The 20,629-nt window shown below is 37.5% G+C and overlaps 1 long non-coding RNA gene and 1 pseudogene across 1 annotated transcript in view; one reads left to right on the top strand and one right to left on the bottom strand.

Moving 5' to 3' along the window:
* LOC135321603 (uncharacterized) overlaps positions 1-20,629 on the top strand; it is a 237,960-nt gene that overhangs the window by 141,925 nt on the left and 75,406 nt on the right. Inside the window, exon 3 of the long non-coding RNA XR_010381475.1 lies at positions 17,057-17,182. This is a non-coding gene — a long non-coding RNA (uncharacterized LOC135321603). The remainder of the gene's footprint in view (positions 1-17,056; positions 17,183-20,629) is intronic.
* Positions 17,054-17,190, bottom strand: LOC116154538 (U1 spliceosomal RNA; annotated as a pseudogene).

Here is a 20,629-nt window from a genome sequence, read left to right as displayed (position 1 = left end):
CTTTTCTCAAATATCTGGCAATCTCTGCCATTCAAATTTGAGAGTGAGAAACTAAAAATCATAGGATTCATGAGATCAAGAACATTGCTATTTTATTGTGGGACCATTGGATGTCAGTTTCTGTAGCATTTTTGCTTGAATCCACCAATCTCTTCCTAGACAGTATAACCCTAGGTCCTGTATTCTGAGAGCCAAAGGGTGCAAAATGAGGAGGAAGTTAGGTATTTTTCTGTTCTGAGTGTTAACTTTCATTAAATCCCCCTGAATTTAGTAGGTATGCTTCCCTCAGCTCTTCCTGATATTTTCAAATACACAACCCCTATTTTGCACATGCTCCAGAGTATAATCATCCTGTATACTGGGCTAGGGGAGATGATCTAGATCTTCTATCGAATCTTTGAGACTTTTGCTATCCCCACCTCCTCTGCCTTGAGATGTAGCTGAATCCTTCAATTCCTGAGATTGTTGGTCCCACCTTCTCTTTTTTCAGATACACCAGAATCCTCTAATTCCTGAACCTTCTAGGACAAGAATAGTAAATATGTTTCAACATGTTCATGCCACATTTAACTGATAATGCTTCTCTCAAACACCAGATTTGGATTCTGTTCAGGTAAGTCTCATGATACGATAGTTTAGGACTGATGAGCTTGCCAAGGGAAGGTTTTGAGGCAAGGGTTTCAAAGAGAGTCTCGGGGAGTAAACAGTGATTTGATGGTATCAGTTGAAGAGTTGAGCAGTTTGACTTTCATTTATCTGCAACTCTTTTCCTCCCTGGGTGAAATTTTCTTGGAGTAGTAAAGTCGTGTTGAAGAGGACAGCCCAAGAGTAGTGCTCTCTTACTGAAGACAGTACACCAAAATGGTGTAGATGGTTTCATTTGTCACTAATAATAGTAAAGGAGAAGGATTCAAATAGCCATTTCAGGAATCCAGCAGAAAAATATTGATTCTTGCTTTTATTAGGCAGGATTGTTTGGGTTATACTGCAGTAAAGATTCTCCAATCTCAGTGGTTTAACAAAAGTTAGTGACGCTGCAGTCCCGTGTGGGTTGCTGGGAGGTGCTGTTTTATACAGCCCTGGGCTGGTAGAGGTTACTGCCTTTCAGTGATTTCCTCTTAAACTCAGGGACGGGTTGGGAAGAGGAAGAGAGCTCTGCACCTGTGATTAAGTGGTTTTTCATCGAGGACGAAAGCATACTTCGTTTGCTCAAAACCTATTAGCTAGAACTAGTTACATGGCTCTGTTAATTACTAAGGGACTGATAAGTACACTCTTTCATGTACTTAGGAAGTCAATAACTGTCAGTTTATCACATTGCTTAAGAGACAGCTGAAGAGTAATTAAATGATAGAATGGCACTTTAAACATTTTTACATTTCTTAAGTGCTGGGCTGTGTTTTTTTTTTTATCGATGTCCTGTTCTCATGGATTTCTCTTCATATTAAAACTCCAGTCTCAGGTTTCATAGGCAATGTTCTAAGAGGTCTTTCTTTTCATCTCCCATTGATGAAGACATAAGGATAATAACACAGAGTTATTTTTTCATTTTTAATAAACTTGTCCTTGCTACGCTTAAAAATGAGATTTTTGCAATAACTGGTAATGTAGGATATGAAAAGAATGCTGAAATTTATATTGCGAAGTATCTAAACTTGGTTTAATCTCAGAGGAATCACTTACCTCCATCTCTCACACTAAATGATGTTTCTCTTAAGGCATTTCCTCCATGAGACTAGTAAATGTTTTGGCTTCCATCAGGACTCAGTTCTGAGCGATGTCACTGATGACACTGTCCAGACTGTCATGAAGATAGGACTAGAGAAAAGGAATGTCTGTAGCCACAGGCACAGGCACTCACACAACAGAGGACCTGTAATCCAATGTGGTCTTAGGTAATATGCTCCATGTGTCGGAGAACAGTGTGATTCAGGTCTTAGTGATGATTTACCTACTTGTTTTTGGAACAGTATGAACTTTGCATGATGTCTGTTAACAGGGTGTATGTTTGAAATTAGATGGCATTGGATTTTAGTGTCCATTCTCCTAGACAAAAATACAAAACATTTCCCTTTTAGAGCAGACCTAACAGCTAAAACTTCTGAGCACTTGTTATGTGCCAGAGAGAACAAGTGATGTATATGGGTAACTCATTGAATTGGCAACACAGCCTGTGACAGTGGTACTAGTATTATGTGCCCATTTGGAAGTGGGGAGATAGCCTCCGGGGGGCTGAGTCACCTGCCCTGTCCACATAGTCATAGGGGGGCTCTGGCTCAGGCATCTGACTCCAGAGCAGAATGCTTAGCTATGGCCAAAGCTCCTGCAGAGCTGAAATTTCCTCACACATAACTTTGGCAGCTGGGTGTTCCATTGGAGTTTTATGAAAAGTGGGATTAGTACAGAACATGGTATTTAAACACAATTGTAGACAACACTGAATGCTTAACGGTATTTTCGCAAGCTCTGTAATTCCAAGATTCCGCAGGAAGACTAAAATGGACTTAAAAAAAAATCCCCAGGCCTGTATCAAGGAAAGAAGGTAAAACAAAAGTGTGGTTCGTTAGGTTAGAAGTTATACACTAGGATTTAGGTCCAAGTGGTTTAAGGTTTAAGGTTTAAGGTCCAAACTTTACTTGAAAAAACAAACCAAAATCAAACCAAACCAAAACAAAAAACCCACAAACAAAAAGCCTTCTGACTCTGCCTGGTTTTTAATTCTGACCCTGTTACTCTCTTTCTGTATAGTCTTTGGTAAGTTAAATTCATTCAGTTTTAGTTAACCTGACTGAAAAACAAGGTTTTAACTACCTCTCTTGCCTCACTTAATTTCTGGCATAACCAGATGCGGTAAACAATGATACCAGGAAGCTCATGTGTAATTATTTTCCTGGTTCTCCTCCTCCCATCCCTCACCTCCTTCTCTTTCTCCTCCTCTTCCTTTTCTTTATCATCATTTGCACATATTTCCTTCTAACTGAGACAGGAGGGAAGGGGGCAGGGCACAGTCATGAAAAGAATGACACAGCTACTAGCACCAAGGTGGTGGAAATTCAACTCCCAGTAAAGCCTGAACTTCAATATACTCTCACTGACATACCATAGCTGCTAAATGGTATTCCGATAGGTGCCAGGACACTTTCAAGGCTGACCACAAAAGGTCAAAAAGTGAGTGATGGCCCCGTTCCTGGGACTCCCAGCCCCTTCCCCAGAGTAGTTGGAATAACCCTCCCACTTGTTAGCATATGAAGTTATCAAGCCCATGAAAACTAGCAACACCATGCTTCGTGGCCACTCCCCCTTTTGAGTGAGACACACCACACTCAGTCTATGGGGTGTGTACCTCCTTTTACTTCACACTGAGCACCCAACTCCCACACTGATGGTCTTTCTCCTGCCTTCTGAGACGGCCTGTACGCTACGGAGTTTGAGTCTCTCCCAGTAAATCTACCTTTACTCAACTGTGGCTCGCTGTTGAATTCCTTCCTTTGTGAAGCCAAGGACCCACACTTAGCACAGTGAGTCCCAGGGACTCAGCCACGGCCATCTTCTTGCCCCATATTTTTTTTTCCTGTATCATAACTAGTGTCACCACCAGAAATACCCTTTGACTGAATTTGTGTGGTTAAAGTGGACATTTGGATGAGATCTATGGAATTCCTACATTTTATAAAAATTTTAACAATAAGTTATTTTGATGTTTTTTGGAACTGAGCAGTTGTTTCACTGACACATCTAAATGTTCAGATTCTGTGTAAATATAGCCCAAAGCAGCACAGAATTAAGGCAAAATTAAGGTTTTTGGAGATCATAAAAATCTCTTCATTATGCTTTTAGAACAGAAGGTGCTAGGTCAATAAGCTGAAAATCAATTAGCTTAAAATGAATTAAAAAAACCTCAATTCACAAAATTTACTTGGTCTATTCAATTTATGAAAAATTTGTTTCTTCTAACTATTTAAAAAGTTTATGTAAATTATGGAATGATATTAATAGGGTATAATGATTCCTGCAAAATTTTAGTTAATCAATTGTTCTTTCACAGCAGGAGAAAATATTCAATGTACCAAAATCTAAGATCATAGCGTTTTATCTACTATGAATGTATGTAATATTCAGAAAAGTGTGTTTTAAAGTCAATAAAAATTTTTTTCAAAGCCTAATGTGGATTTTTTTCAGTTCATACTGATTTTGTTTAGATCATACCTTCAATAATTTTTATTTTGCCAAAGTTTTAGCATGTTCATGATTTTATTTTCAATTTCTTCAAAAGAATATCAATCTTGGTTTGTGACTTATAGCAATTACCAGCTAAAATTTATTATTAACTTCTAGTATATTTCTTATTTTATTCTTCTATATTTGGGAATTTTAAAACAACTTTTTTTTGGAAAAAATTTTCCACCATTTTATTCATGATTATCAAACACAAAATTTTAGGTACCAATCATGCAATCATTTCTAATAGTCCTTTCCTGGCATTCCTCCTCACTTCTTTCCTGTTGGGTTAAATATCTTCACACTCTTATTTACACTTTCATGCTTCTTCTTTCCACAAATTACTACTAAGCTGACTATCCCAATTGGTCTTTGTAAAGAAAAGTCGAGTATTTTACTGTATGAGTGTTGCTTAGTCAATTCTGATTTATTTGGATGATTTTCAATATCATTCCTATTGTTTCAAACCTTAACCACTTTTAGTTTTCCTTTTCATCAAGTCCTCATGGAGCCTATGTGTCGGAATGCCTGGAGGTAGAGCCCTAGCATCACTATTTTTAAAAAATTCTCTAGGTGAGTCTCACGTGCAGCCAGGGGTGAAAGCCGCTGGCTGGGATGATGATTTTCATTACACCCGGTTTTCAAGACCCTTTCCTGGTGGGCCCTGTTTTCCTCATTCAAGCAGCTCTGTGAACTGGTACAAGCTTGGCGACCAGGCAAGAGGCTGAGAATTCTGATTAGAGTGATTCAAGTCAGACCTTGAATTTTTCCATTTATTATTATTATTTCATTTCCATCTGCAATGATTTCGTTCCTGGGTACCCCATGATCGATGAGCCCTTGCCACAGATTCCTGTGGGTCAGAACTGACCACTGCCCTGTCTATACCACTGAGATGGATCTGGCAGTTAGGATTCCACAATCCCACTGAAGTCAGACAGTCCCATTTGTTTGCAGCTTCTCTCCCTGTCAGGTATGACCTACAGGAGACGTCACAGAGCTTTCCAAGAATGCTGTTGCCTCCCTCACCAGTGCATGTCTTTATGTCTTCGTGAAAGGTTGTCCCCTGAGCCCTCCCAGGGGTTATGATTAGGGAGTGGCTGAGCAGGCTGTGCATAAATTATAGGTCCAGCCAAACATCCTCATCTTCATGGGATTCTGGACTCTTTCCTCTCCAGAAGGTCAGGGATTTAAGTTCTGGCATTTCAAGCTTACTGATTATAAGCCTCAGCTGAGTCCAAGCTCAAAGCCTCAGCCTAGCAGGCCATTATTATTACTCATATATATTATGGGTACATCCCAGATCCTGGGTGATTGCATTCTATTTATTTATTTGCCCCATTATAATGTAATATTAGAACCCACTCATTTTTACACACGCTCCCTGCAATTCCATCTGGGCCAGGCCTTATTCCTCTCTGACTAGGCTATACTTGGGTCCAGCTTTCATTGTGGACCTGAGACAATGAGGGATGTTGGGGAAAGGTCCTCAGAGGAATTAGGCATTTTCTTGTTAGTCAACTGCCCTGGTGGTAACAGGGGATGGTTGGTTCCTCTCTGCCAGGAGGAATGGGGCTGCTTCTGTTGGCAGGAAAAAGTCCAGGAAGATTTGTGGATTCAAAGTTCTCAGCCTTATCTTATCTGCCCAGTGTCCTCATCCCATGTCTTAGGGTTTCACTCCTCACCCAACAATGCCCTGTCTCAGCATAAGAGATCCATCAAGGTTATATATTTATCTGATGTTGCATCTCCTAAACCCTTACAGTTAAGTCTTTGCACTTGATCTTTGACCGTATCTGCTCTGTGGATACAGATAAGGAACCGTTTCAAAGCTGTTACAAAGGCTTTCTAATTTTTGAACTGTGTCTTATTATAGCTTTCAGCTTGTCTTTTTTCCTGTGATGTTCTCTAGGATTATCAGGAGAAGCTATCACATTTTTGATACAATTTTTGTAGTGGCCACTATCTTCACAGAAACTAAACTCTACAGTCACTTGATCTCTCAATGTCTTGTTCTCCACCTGCGCTCTCTTCCATGCCACTGCTAATAAATTGAGTGATCATGAGGTTACTTCATGCCATGGAATCCTAATGTCCCATCCCTCTCCCCCATAAAAAAATAAGATTATCCATATGCCTACCAAACAGGTAAGCAAACCTATCTTAAAATTCAATTTTGAAGTTTTGTTTCCTTGAGCCTGTTCTGGTACTAATTACTATAAATTTTAGGATCCTGGAAGAGAATAGAGGTTGTATGCAAAGAAAGTGATTACATAATATGTAATCCTGGATTCAAAACTGGACCAGGTTTTTTTTTCTGTAGGAGACATTATTAGGTCAATTGGAAACATTTGAATAAGATCTACAAGTTAGGAAATAGTATTGCATTAATGTTATTTTTTCTTATTTTTGTAATCATTCTATGGATATAGACGTGAATATTCTTGGTCTTTGGTTTTAGGAAATACACACTGACTTATTAGGCTAGAAGGGGCATCAAGCATTCAACTTACTCTTAGATAATTGAGAAAAAAGTAATCAAACTTTTATTTTTAGAGAAAGAGAGAGAGAGCCAATATATTTGAGCTTAAACACTGGGGAATCTGAGTGAAAGGTATACAGACGTTCTTTATATTATTTTTGTTACTTTTCTACACATTTAAAAATATTTCAAAATAGTTAGAAAAGGAAAGATTGACTAAAGAGAGTTTAATAAAGGGACAAAGTCATGGTGAGAGCATCCAGGGTTGACAACAGGAAGAAACTGTCACCCACTCTAGGTCTGAAAGAGCAAGTTGACTGAGCAGCTGCCAGAACCTAGAAAAACCTGCAGGTGTTAGAAAGAGTAACCTAATATGAGCTTCCAACCTGTGCCCCAACAGGGAAGAACTCAGGGAAATGAATACTTCTTGCCCTTTTCTTTTCTTTACCCTCTAGAAAAGGAAAGAAGGAAAACTGCCCAATCCTGGCAGTAATGAAGTCTCGGGGGAATGATAGGGGACAAATATTCCAAGTGTAGTATGGCTGGCACCCAGGGGAATGGCTACATACGAAAATTTCAAAAATAACAGGTAAGATTTGTAACACTAAGAACTCAAGTGAGGTCAGCTTACTAGAGTGAGCCAGACAGCAAAGCAATGAATTGTCCTCCCTTAGGGGACCGTGGAAATCTGTGATGGAAGATGGGCCAGTGAGTCTTCACACTTGAGCATGTTTAAACCTATTAGCATTTATTTTGCTAACAGGATGAGCTTAGAACATGGCATTCTTGGGACAACAGGAAGAAGCAACAGTGGTGAACTGATTAGAATTCAAGCTCTCCCTGTCTGCATGAGATGCTGGGTTACTTCATCAACTCTGGACAACTTGTCTGATGTGGGGACAATTCCAGACCAACGCTGAGCCTTTGAAATTCCTCTAAAAAGTTTGAAAGTGACTGACAAATTTGGGTGCAAAAAAGATTATATCTTGTATTATGCTCAAATACAAACAATGATCTCACCCCCAGTGCTAGACTGGAAGGAACTTTTTAAGGACTTTTCTCACTTCTTGTGTAAGAAGTCTGAAGAAGAAGAAAAATGAGTAGGTAACAAAAGTGGCAAAAACTAAGTTTCTTGAATCTTATATCACTACTTATTTAAGAAAGTCATCACTACTTATGGAGACAGAATACGATTGTTGGGGGGTGGGTGCAGAATACAATTGTTGCTGAGAAAGAGACTTGAGGAGAGAAAGAAAAGTGATCGATTTGCCCAAGAAGATTTAATTAAATAGCAAGAGGTGCAGGTTGAAAAGAGAAAAAACGACAACAAACTCCAAAAAACACATCAAATGCTGGAAGCTTTTTTCTTCCATGAAAGAAGTCAGGGTACAGTGTTTCCAAAACTCAGACCCTTCCTATAAAAGACAGAAAAGTAAGTGTAAATCCTCTGTCACTTCAGTCTTACCACCACTATAGTGATATATTATGTAATTTCTAAGGGTTTCTACTGATTTGAGGGGAAAGGTAGGGAAGTGAGCATTTTTATAAGAAATTTTATGTTATTTAAATAATTAGTGCCATTTTGAAACGAAGTACTATTTTGGCAGCCACTTTATTAATGAAAAAAGGATTATCTAGTGAATATTTTCTAAGATTTATAACAGATGGGAGTTGGAAAATATTAAAATAATTTAATGTTCTAACAAAAATACCTATGAAAATTTACAGCTTTGATGTTCTGTGACACTTTTTTTTTGGAGGACAGGGTGTAATATAACACACATGCTTCTTATTATAATCCTTATTTTAGATTTGTTTAGCAAAATTCATAACCGTAATTTTTCCTAGCTGAGGACTTTGCTTAACTCAATTATGCATACAGATGGCTTTTCTGATAGGTTAACTTTTTATTCTGAATGTTACAATTATATGATTGTTATCTTCTGGGTTGCCAGTCAATCCAGGCTTCCTGAAGGTGGCATGTGTCCATTTATTCCACTTAGCCCAGAGAGTAGTAGCTGGCAAGCTATGGTTTTTGTTGAGTGAATGAATGACAGTGGGAATGATTATGGAGAATAAATAATATACTGGAATCGATTAGATTATTAGAAAAGTTTTCAAGTATTTTACACATCAGGATTTTAATGTCTTTAAAGCATTTACTATACATAGTGTTTCATTGACATTATAATTCTATTTTTTATTTATAGACTCACAGTTCCAATACTTTTAGCATTTAGACAGTTGCAATGTTAACTTGAATATTTCAAACCACTAAAAAGTAAGACTGAAATGTCTAGAATCAAGGAGTTTCTCAGGTTTAATACTTTAATTACAAATAATGATGTTTAACTGTAATTATAGTTTTTTATTACTATGTATACCACATTAAATTAAACAGATGGGGTTTTACAGTATCATGGTAGTTATCATTTAAATGATAAATTGTTGTGCTGGACCTGTATCCTGCCCGGGACATCGAGAATCACAACATGGTCATTGAGTATGTTGGCACTATCATCCGAAAGGAAGTGTCAACTGGAAGGAGAAGCTCTATGAGTCCCAGAACCGAGGTGTGTACATGTTCCGCATGGACAACGACCACGCCATCAATGCCACGCTCACGGGAGGGCCTGCGAGGTACAGCAACCATTCGTGGGCTCCGAACTGTGTGGCTGAAGTGATGATCTTTGAGTGAGGACACAAAACTATCATCAGATCCAGTCGGAGGATCCAGAAGGGAGAAGAGCTTTGCTATGACTATAAGTTTGACTTCGAGGACGACCAGCACAAGGTTGCCTGTCACTGTGGAGTGGTGAACTGCAGAAACTGGATGAACTGAACACCCCTTGCTGTTGAGGGTGCCTCGTCCCAGGGAGGAAGTGATTCGACACACCATTTGAATTTCGCAGACAGAAAGATGTTTTTTGTTTTCTGTTTTATAACTTTTGAAAACTAGCTTCTGGGAGCTCTGATTTCTTCAGTCCATTAGGGTGAAGGAGCATAGAAGAAAGCCGACAGAGAAAAAAAAAAGATAAATTGTTGTGTCTTTCCCTTTAGGATACTGAACCTCTCAAATTGTCCCACTGTGTAAAAATAAATTTCAAATGTGTCCTTTGACTTTTCCGATGACTTAATCATTGGTTGATCCTTTGACCGTTGCAGTTGACCTTGTAGTTGTGTGTGGTCTTAAATCTCTCATTTTTTGGCACAATTCAGTAGGTAAAATATTTGGAATTCTTGGGTACAGAACATTCTTTTGTATTAAGAATAAAATGTTAAGAACATAATACATATTAATTTAGCAGTATGATTATTATAACTTGAAATGTTATTTAATGAGATTGCTACCACTGCCATTATAACAATATTATGTATTAACTCTTCTCAAGCTATATGCCCACACTAGCATTAACACAAACAATTTTAAACAGATATTATATTTATTCTCTGTGGTTCTTATGGCCTTTAATTAAAAACTGATGGTATTGACCAATAGGACAGTTTAAAATACTTGAAACTATTGATTTGGCAGATTGAGGTATGTTGGTGTAAAAGTAAATGTAAATGGGAAAAAAAAAACTTCCAGAAAAAATTGATATGGACTCTTTTTCTGTAAAATGAGTTAACTTTTGGAAGAGTTTGGGAATAGAAATAAAATAGATAATTGATTCTATTTAAAAAGAAAAGTGTAATAAACTGGTCTTGACATCTCTAAGCCAATAGAAATTAACCCTTGTTTAACCCTTGCTCTGTGCCAGAAATTGCACTGACTTGTCTACTTTACAGACTCTGAGTTCTCTTTGGTGAACTTTTGTAGATAATTTCTAACTCTAAGACAGTGTACTGAGATTATATGCACTATTTTATACAGATAAAATGATTTGATGTCCAGCTTAGTTATAAAACATACACTGAACTTAGATGGTATAGGCTTTAGCACTAGAACAAATAATTTTAGGTAAGGATAAAGACTTTTTTTAAATATAAGTTTTCCTCACCTCCCTCTGGAGCGTGTGAAAACTAGAAGACCAAAGATAAAAATTCTGAGGCCACTTATCCTGATTCTGTTTAGCTTTAAAGTGATGTAGATTAAAAAGAAAGGGGTACTAACAATTACAAATAGGATTAAGTCTTGTAGACATTGAACAGTGAGTAGGAAGGGCAAATTTCAGTTTTGCAAAGAACTCAACTTTTGATTATTTATATAAATATGGCAAGAACAGAGTGAATTTTGTTAATTTATGTGAGGAAAACCAACTGAAACATGGGATAATATTTTTAGTATAGTACATTTCTTTGGCTTATTTATATATTTTTAGTTATCAAGGCAATGTGTATTTACTTTTAGTTGCGGCCACCAATAAAATTCTCTTGAGAATAAGTGTTTGACTCCTTCATCAGGGGATTAGTGTGACAGAATAAGTAAATATACAGGATGCATGGTTCACTCAGTTGCAGACCACATATTACTGTAGTATTTACTGTTAAAAAAATCTGCGTGTAAGTGGACCTGTGCGGTTCAAACCCATGTTGTTCAAGAGTCAACTGTACTTGTCGCAGAGCCTGGCCCATAACAGATACCCCATATTTATTAATTATTTTTAAAAACCCCAGATTCTATTTGGTACATATTGCATCTTTTTACAAAGGGTATGAGGTGGCTTTCATGTTTGTCTCTCATGGCGTGTCACCTGAGCCATGAATCTTCATCTCCAACATTGTAAACTAGTCCTTTTACTTTCTTTCCTCCTACTTTAAAAATGTGCATATTTCTCCCCAACCTTTAACACACAGAATGCAATCTTCCTCTAATAGTTACTCTGTCTTGAATTTGTATTTCTTTCTTTTCAACTTCTTGGTCCTCTTCTTCATCAACCATTTCTTTTTCAATCCTACACATTGGCTTTGGCCACCATCGCTTGGCTGAAATGTCCTCTGAAGGTCCACAGGGCCCTCCTAGTGGGTGTTTTCCATCTTCATACTCTTGACTTCCTTGAAGCCTTTGAGACTTATGAGAATTTACTCCCTCTGCATATTCTATGCTGCCTTGGTCTTTGTGACACCATACAACATGCTTTGCCTCTCCAATTGCTCCTTCTCATTCTTCTTTGCTCTCATATTGCCACTAGTTAGATAATCCATTATCCCATTTTGTTGGGGACTATTCCACATTTAGTACTGAAAGTTCCCTTTTCCAGGAAGTCTCTAAGTCCTGGGCAAACCAAGAAAGTTGGTCACCCAAAACTTTTCCCTTAACTGTTGCCATTCCCTTAAACCTTAAACACTGTTTGTGAGAAAAGGACATGGGCTCTAGACTGGGCTCCTAAAATCTAAACCATACTGACTACTAAGTCTGGACCTTGTATAATTTACTTAAACTCTCCACATCATAGTTTACTAACTTGTGAATGGGGATAATGCTAAACTTAAAGGGTTGTTGTAAGGATTAAGATGAAAAATTTAAAGGTCTCAGTGCAATGCTGGTATCAAATACTTTGCAGTTATTTTTATTTATTATTATTGATTCTGTATTCGAATCTAGTGATTTTCAGCATTTTTTCCATTTCCCCAATTCATCTGAAGGATACTCCAGCCAGTACAATGGCTCACTAAGGCAAGAATTTTCAATGGCTAAGAAGGAAAGAGACATGTCTAGTTTAGAAAAAGGGCACCAGGTGATCTTGGCATTCAACTTCTTGGGAGGGCAGTGTCTCTCCAATTCCCTCCTCCACATGCCTTTGTTCTCCTAAGTTCAGAATACTTTGTTACTTATGGATATAAATTTAAATATCATAATTCAAAATAGTTATTTTATTGCATTCTTATTACATTCTGGAATGTTTCTTTATCCCATTCAGACGATGAGCTTATTCAGTCGTTTAATACCCACTGATTAAGTCCACCCTGTTTTTGCTAAAGTAGCAGTCTTAGTATTAGTAGAACTTAAAACTTAGCTGTAATCCTTAAAGTTTGGTGTGCATCAGATTCACCTGGAGGCTGTGCTAAAACACAGAGTCCTCCACCCAGAGTTTCTGGGATGGGACCCGAAGATGTGCGTCTCGGATATTCAAAGGGCATGGTAGTTTAACTTAATTTTAACCTCAAGTATTTGTTTTCTTTTTCCTTCTCCTCCTTCTGCTTCTCCTTCTCCTCCTTCTTTTCCTTCTTTTGGCTTTTCTTACCTGGAAATCTGATTTCTCTCCCTCATCCTTAAATGTTTTATTTTTATTTATGTTTTAATTGAAGTATAGTCAGTTTACAATGTTCTGTTAATTTCTGGTGCACAGCATAATGTTTCTGTCATACATACACATACATATATTCCTTTTCATATTATTTTTCATTATAGGTTATACTATAAGATTTTGAATATACTTCCCTGTGCTATACAGTAGGACTTTGTTGTTTATCTATTTTATATATAGTAGCTGGTATCTGCAAGTCTTGAACTCCCAATTTATCCCTTCCCATCCCATTTCCCACCCCCTCTGGTAACCATAAGTTTTTTTTCTATGCCTAGACACTTTAAATGGATAGAGTTAATTTTCATTTTAATATAATCTTTATTTGCAAATGCAATTTATTACAGAAATTTGGCATAATATGTGAATTCCATATCATCTCTAAGTCTTAACCAATTTTAGATACACGAGAACTGACAGTCAAGAGCTTCAATGAAATTGAAGGTTAGTTATGTTTAAATGGCTTGAATTTCAGCTTTTATTCTGCCTGCTTTGCTTGATTATTTGCAAAATGTTCTTTAAGTAAAAAGGCCACTCCTTTATTTTGTAGACTTGAGCACAAAGAATTTCAATGACAGTCTCAAAGTCACCCCACTAGTTAATGACAGATCAAGGAAGAACATATTAGATTTCTTAGTTTAGTACATTCCTCACTTATCACACCTTCTCTTAATATCATAACATTTCAGGTTATTGGTGGGAGTAATGGTCAAGTCATGTTAGACAAGGTAATAACAGTCCCAGAGCTACCTACAGATTTCTATATTACCTAGAATTATTGACCATGTCTTCTTGGTATAGAGACATCTATCTAGGTAAAATAAAATGAAACATTTCAGTTTTCCCTATGATAAAATAGTAGATCTTTGGAACCTCAGTGTTACTAATGAGAATTTTTGTTTTTCTCCTTGCTTTTCTGTCTGTGAACGTAATCATTGTTTTTTTTTAAAAAAAAAAAGCAGAGCAAAGCAGTGTGTGGAATGTTTGTGATCGTCAAATGGGGAACACAGAACATTTTAAGCTAATGAGAGTTTTTACTTCCCAGGGTGACCTGTTTGTACTCTGTGCCAAGGGACCTCTAAGAGGCCCACAGCTGCTTCCATTGTGTCATTTCAGACATGAAGTGCCGCCCCCTGCAGCAGCTGCCCAGACCCCCTCCACCTGCTCTGCATACACTCAGGAAAGGGGTTCTTTAATCTCTGGGCTTGGGAAAAAAGTTTATTAAGGAAAAAAACATGGCCACAGAATTCCTGGGGTGAGCCTCAGGAACACAGCAGGTGGTGGCCAAGAAGCCATGACAAAATCAAGGAAAAGGATTCAGATTCTTTTCAAGGCTATGCGTGATTAGCAACGTACATGTGGGTTCCAGCTGTCCCTGAGAAGTTTTTCTCTCCAAAAATGAAGGATGGCTTTCCATCTCATGAACTTGGAAGACTCTTGGCAGGTTGTTTTGTTAGAAGCTAGATATCTCCAGTTATACTTTGTTTTGATTCTTTTCTAAAACCAACTCCATCCAGCCTAGCAATCCTGAAAGCTTTCTAAAGTTTACAATAGGAAATGAGATTTCTTTTCTTTCTTACTCTCATTTTATTTCTTCTTCTTCTTCTTCTTTTTAAATTAAATGTGGTCTTTATTAACTCTTGGGCAAGGCTGCTGTGTAGCTTCGATCGCAAGAAGATCTGCTGGTGGAGATGGCTGTCTCTCATTCTGCTTCCAAAGTAAACTCACTGGATATTGAAGCAGAGGCAGAACACACAGGCAGAGGCCAATACCAAAGGCAAATTGCAGCAGTAGTAGCAGTTTTTTTAAAAAGAATACCAACAACACTGAAAATTTTTAGGGACAATTCACTAGAGAAAAGTCAACCAACAGGTTCATTTCCTACAGACTCATTCTCAATACTTCGTAACCATGGCATCGCCAGTAATGTGCGTGACTTCCAATCTGTCATATCTATGACAGACTGGGGGAACGTGATTTTATTCTTCGAAATCATGGTCTTTTTTTCTCTTTCCTTTAGGTGTTATATGTGTTTGCCTCCTGTGTATGTTATCTCCTGGGTCGCCAGGTGATTAAAGCGGAATAAACACACTGACTTCTCTGCCTGAAAATGCTGTTGTGTTCATTATTCCCTGCATATGCTGTCCAGATATTCTTAACGTTGATTTCTTTGCACCCACCTGTCAATGGAAACAGTTTGGTAGCAAACTTTTAACATTTTGTTTCTTTCTTTTAGCAAATGAAAGTATAGATCAAAATAATTTGCTCTGATATGTTATCCAAAAGTTAAGAGAAAAACAAACAAGAAAAAGAAAGCTAAACAAAAGCTAAACTGGCTTTTGTGGAGAATCTTTATGTTGTTTGCTGTACTTTGCCCTGGCAGAAAGGTGTTTTGGAATCATGTGTGCGTGATGCCTCTAAACATAGGCTCAGACACTGGACCCTTCCTTTCTCAAGACAACCTACTCAGAGTTGGTTCCCAAAGCCTCCCAGGACGACTGCAGCTCCTTGCATTTGCTATTTCAGACGCAAACTATAGATGCGGCAGCTGTCGTGGGCCCCCCTTCTACTCTGTAAGCTCCCCTTTCTACCTCTTTCAGGTCTTCCCTCCACACCCCAGGCCCAGGGCCTTTGGAATAACCCTGGAACCTTGGCCTCAAATGTCCTTTCCCTCTTTGTTCCCTTGATGAACTCTTCCTCATCCTTCAACATGTAGCTGAGATATCACCTGCTAAAGCAGGTGGAGGGAGCTTTCCTTGATCTGTCACCTCCCTAACTCCCAGTCTTGCGTGGCACACAAGATTGCATCCCACAGTTACCTGCAGCATTTGTTTGCTTATTTCCTTTTCCACCCAGTTCTGGAATTCTTTGGTAACAAAAAGTATGTTTTATTGATTTCCCTGTCCTTTGTAACTACAATGATGCGGAACTGAAAAAGACTGCTGTTGAATGAAAATTAATTGACTCCAGGTAGATATTTAAGTTACATTTAGAGTGGTGTTTGATGCTAGGTGTTCTTTTAAATAGTCTCAAAATGTGGCTCAAACACAACAGAAGTCTATTTCTTGTTCACATAGCAGTTTGAGGTGGTATTTTTGATCAGTGGGACCAGAAATTCTCTATGGGAATCAATCAGTAACCAAGGCTGACCGAGGCTCTGCCATCTTTGAAGCATGACTTCCAGCCTCTGTGGCTGGAGCTGGCCCTCTCAGTCCCAGGTAGCCAAGAGAGGGAAAGAGCTCTGAGAAGTGCCCCAAAGAGCAGAACCCATGCATGAGAGAGGCTCTTCTGGGCCAGGCCGGGAGGGGCAGCCACCTTCTACTGGTAGAGTTCAGTCACTTGGGAGCACACAATTCTTCCAGGGCTAATATACCAGTACACAAATTTAGCAAAACATCAGTGTGACTCCTTTTCATACTTGGCCAGCCATTAATTATGTTTCTATGAAACCATGAAATTGCTAGTTTCTGAATGTTTTACTTTATGTCTTCAAAAATAAAGCTGCCTTTGGGCTATTATGAAACACTTCAAATACTAAGATCATAACAAAAGATAATTCAAAGTGCATTTGTCTAAGCCCTGCCGCATGGCTTCCTGCTCTAATCTGGATTCTGTTGTCCAACCTGTGTCTGAGAGAGAGAGAAAAAGTATGCTCATTGGCCCATCTACTCATTCCTTTTAGGTACCACGTGCCATGTTTAATGCTAACAACACAAAGTGAGTCTAGTAGCACTAACATAAACAGAAAATTATGAATCAGTGGTAGGCAAGCTTCTCTCTCCCTGTTAGTCATTTTCAGTCTGTTTATCAGTTTAACTTCTCCTGTTCATTTTCCCCAAAATTGAAATTCAAGTATCCAATCTTTTTTTTAAAAAATTTTTTTACTGATTCATAATCATTTTACAATGTTGTGTCAAATTCCAGTGTAGAGCTCAATTTTTCAGTTATACATGAACATGTATATATTCATTGTCACATTTTTTTCTCTGTGAGCTACCACAAGATCTTGTATATATTTCCCTGTGCTATACAGTATAATCTTGTTTATCTATTCTACAATTTTGAAATCCCAGTCTATCTCTTCCACCATTTTTTTTTTCTTTTTATTTAGGGGAGAGTGTGAACACAGTCCCTCACTACCACAAATTATGCAGTCGAGTTTCCTACATGTGGAGCGCAAAGGGTAAGACTCGCCCTGGGAAAACCACCTTCGTGATCATGGTACCATCCCTGCCAGGTAAGTATCAAGCTTCCAATCTTGTGCAGTTATAGATCTTTATACATTCTGTTTACATACTATCCAAAAAGAGTTCTTATTTATACAACCTCATCAAACCAATACTAGTGATTTATGAAAGTTACTATTAGACCTTAGGCATTTTTATTTTATATGTTCTTTGAGGAGAGGAAACCGGACTTATTTAATGTCTTTTAGGAATCTTTAATGTTAGATAATTAAAAAATACAAACATTGCTAATCATCAGGAAAATACAAATCAATACCAGAAGGAGATACCATCTCACACCTGGTGGAATGGCTGTCATCAAGCGGACGAGTGATAACAAGTGCTGGTGAGCTTTTGTGAAGAAAGGGAAACTTTGCGCACTGTTGGTAGGAATATATAAATTGGTTCAACCATTATGAAAATTAAAGATAGACCATATGATTCAGCAATTCAATTTCATACACACGGGGCACATGCCCAAAGGAAATGAAAACAGGATTTTGAAGAGATATATGCACTCCCATGCTTACTGCAGCATATTTACAATGATCAAGATGTGGAAACAACCTCAGTGCCCATCAATGGATGATGGATAAAGATGTGACATGTACACACAATGGAGTATTATTAAACCATGAGAAGGGAAGACATCCTGCCACTTGGAACAAAACGAATGAACTTTGAGCATATGATGCTAAATGAGATAAGTCAGAGAAAGACAAGCACTCTATGGTATTACTTATACATGGAATCTAAAAAAGCCAAGCTCACACACACACGCAAACATATACACACAAAACAGAAAGTAAAACGGTAATTATGAGGGGAAGGTGGTGGAGGGCTAGGACAAATGTTTAAGGGTACAAACTTACAATGAGTAATCCCTGGAGAACTAGCACACAGCGTGGTGAATATAGACGACAATATTGCATTATAATCAACAAACTTGCTAAGAGACTAGAACTTAATTATTCCAATCACTAAAGAAAAGGAGTTATGTAACATGGCAGAGGTGTTAATGATTACTACAATGGCAACCATATTACAATATGTGAATGTAAAAAATTAACCTCTACACTTTAAGTTTACACAATGCTATATGTCACTAAAAAAGAAAACATCATTACATCACTCACACATGCACAGAGGATTTTCAAGTAATTTTGAGAAATTCTAAAACATTTGTTTTCTCATACTTAAATTTAACAGAATTTACTAAAAAAAAAAGAAACTTCATTATTATTCATCTTATATTAGCTTTGGCATACTGTTTTTCATGTATCACAGGATAATAAGTCTTTTAGAAAAGCTCTCTATACATATCTTTTTCTATACCAGCTTCAGATAGGTCTAGATGAAAAAACTAAATAAGAAAAACTTGTTTCAAACAAGTTTTGGGAAAATATAGGTGAAACACTTTTTTCCTCAGATGAATTCATATAATACAAATTTGAATCACATAATGTAAAATGAAACATATAATGATATGATCATTCTATCAGGTGTATTAAAGATGTGCAATATAACTAATCATCAGAAAAATACAGATTAAAAACCACGGTGAGGTATCACTTCATACCTGTTAGAATGGTTATTATGAAAATAGGTAAGTGTTGATGAGGATGTGAAGAAAAAAGAACACTTTCACTCTGTTGACGGGAATGTATACTGGTGCAACCACCAGAGAAAATAGTATGGACATTCCTCAAAAATTAAAAATAAAACTACTATATAAACCAGCAATCTGACTTCTTGGTGTATATCTGAAAGGAATGAAATCACTATTTTGAAAAGATATTGGCTCTTCTATGTTTATTGCAGCACAATATTTAGTCACAATAACCAAGATATGGAAACAGACTGCATATCAATGGATGAACAGATAAAAATATTATGTGTGTGTGTGTGTGTATATATATATATATGTATATATATATGTATATATTCAGCCTTAAAAATAAGGAAATCCTGCCATTTGTGATACATGGAGGCATTATGCTAAGGGAAATAACACAGACAAAGGCATATACTAGATGGTCTCAATTATATGTAAAATCTAAAAAAGCTGAACTCATAGAAACAAAGAGTAGAAGGTGGTTGCTATGGGCTACAGGGTGGGAGAGTGGGAGATATTGGTCAAAGAGTACAAACTTCCAATTATAAATACATTCTGAGGATCTAATGTATAGAACAGTGACTTTAGTTAAGAATATTGTATTATATACTTGAAAGTTGCTAAGTAATTAGCTGTAATAAAAAACAAACATGGGTTAACTAAACCCTATCATGGTAATTATTTCACAATATGCACATTTGTCAAATCATCACGTTGTGCACCTTAAACATACACAATGTTACACATCAGTTACATCTCAATAAAGCTGGAAAGAACAATGCTACCTTTTCCCAGACTTCTGGCTATGTAAGAGAAAAATCTGTAACTGCTTGTGTTACTATCTCCCAAACTTTAATGCAAGTGTGAATCACTTGGGGATCTTGCTAAAGTGATGATTTTGATTCAGTTGTTCTGAGATGGGACCTTTTCTAGCATTTCTAGCAAACGTTCAGGTCATCCTAATACTGTTGTTTTATGGGCTAGACTTTGTGTATTTAAGAAATAAAGTCATGTTAATCAGAACTATTCATAGATGAAACATCCTCAAGGTTTCCCTACTACCTTAGCCACCAACTGAGACAGTAAAAATTTCTGGCAAAGAATAACACCATTAGTTTTAAGGAATTTGATTATAGAACATAGAGTTTAATGTATTTAGCTAAGGCTACATTCAACAGCACTAGTAAATGTCTAACAACTGGCTCTGGGAAAAAAAGGGCCTGGATTTAAGAAAAACAGCTCTCTAGGGAATTGAAAGCCATGCCAACTCCTTTCATGTAAGTACTCCCACCATGGCTGATCAAAGGCTATTAATGTGACATCACTGAATGCAGAGTCGGGAAACACGGACCCTTGTGGTCTCCTATCAGCCAGCCCCACCACATCACCAGTTCCATAAACCATAGTCCGTAGTCCATTAAATTAGCTAATTACATACCAAAGAACGATCTTATGCAGCAAATAATATTTCTTTCTCTGATTATAAAATGACATATTTATGTGAGTAATAAATGAGTATCAAAACCAGCTCATAAACCTTTCAGATAACTTAAACTTAATGGTAAATATTGCTCTTAGTCAGACTTCTTAATTATAAGCAATAGAAGGTGATTCTGGTTTTATTAAGCAGGAAAAGAACTCATTAAGTGAATGTTGGGTAGCTTAGAGAATTTGGGGGAGTCCAGAAGACTCAGATTTGCTAAGCAGCCAGGGCAAATAGCCCAAACCCAGAGCTAGTTCTTCTGGAAGAACTCTTCCTGCCACCGCCAGATGGAATATTCTGTCTGTTACCTCTTGGAACAGTAGCTTGTGAGCCAAAGTCTGTGACAGTTTCACAGAACAG

The sequence above is a fragment of the Camelus dromedarius genome, chromosome 6 (assembly GCF_036321535.1).
Source record: "Camelus dromedarius isolate mCamDro1 chromosome 6, mCamDro1.pat, whole genome shotgun sequence".
Classification (NCBI taxonomy): Eukaryota; Metazoa; Chordata; class Mammalia; order Artiodactyla; family Camelidae; genus Camelus; species Camelus dromedarius.
The sequence above is the reverse complement of the archived record's forward strand: the minus strand, read 5'-3'. Positions and strand labels throughout refer to the sequence as shown.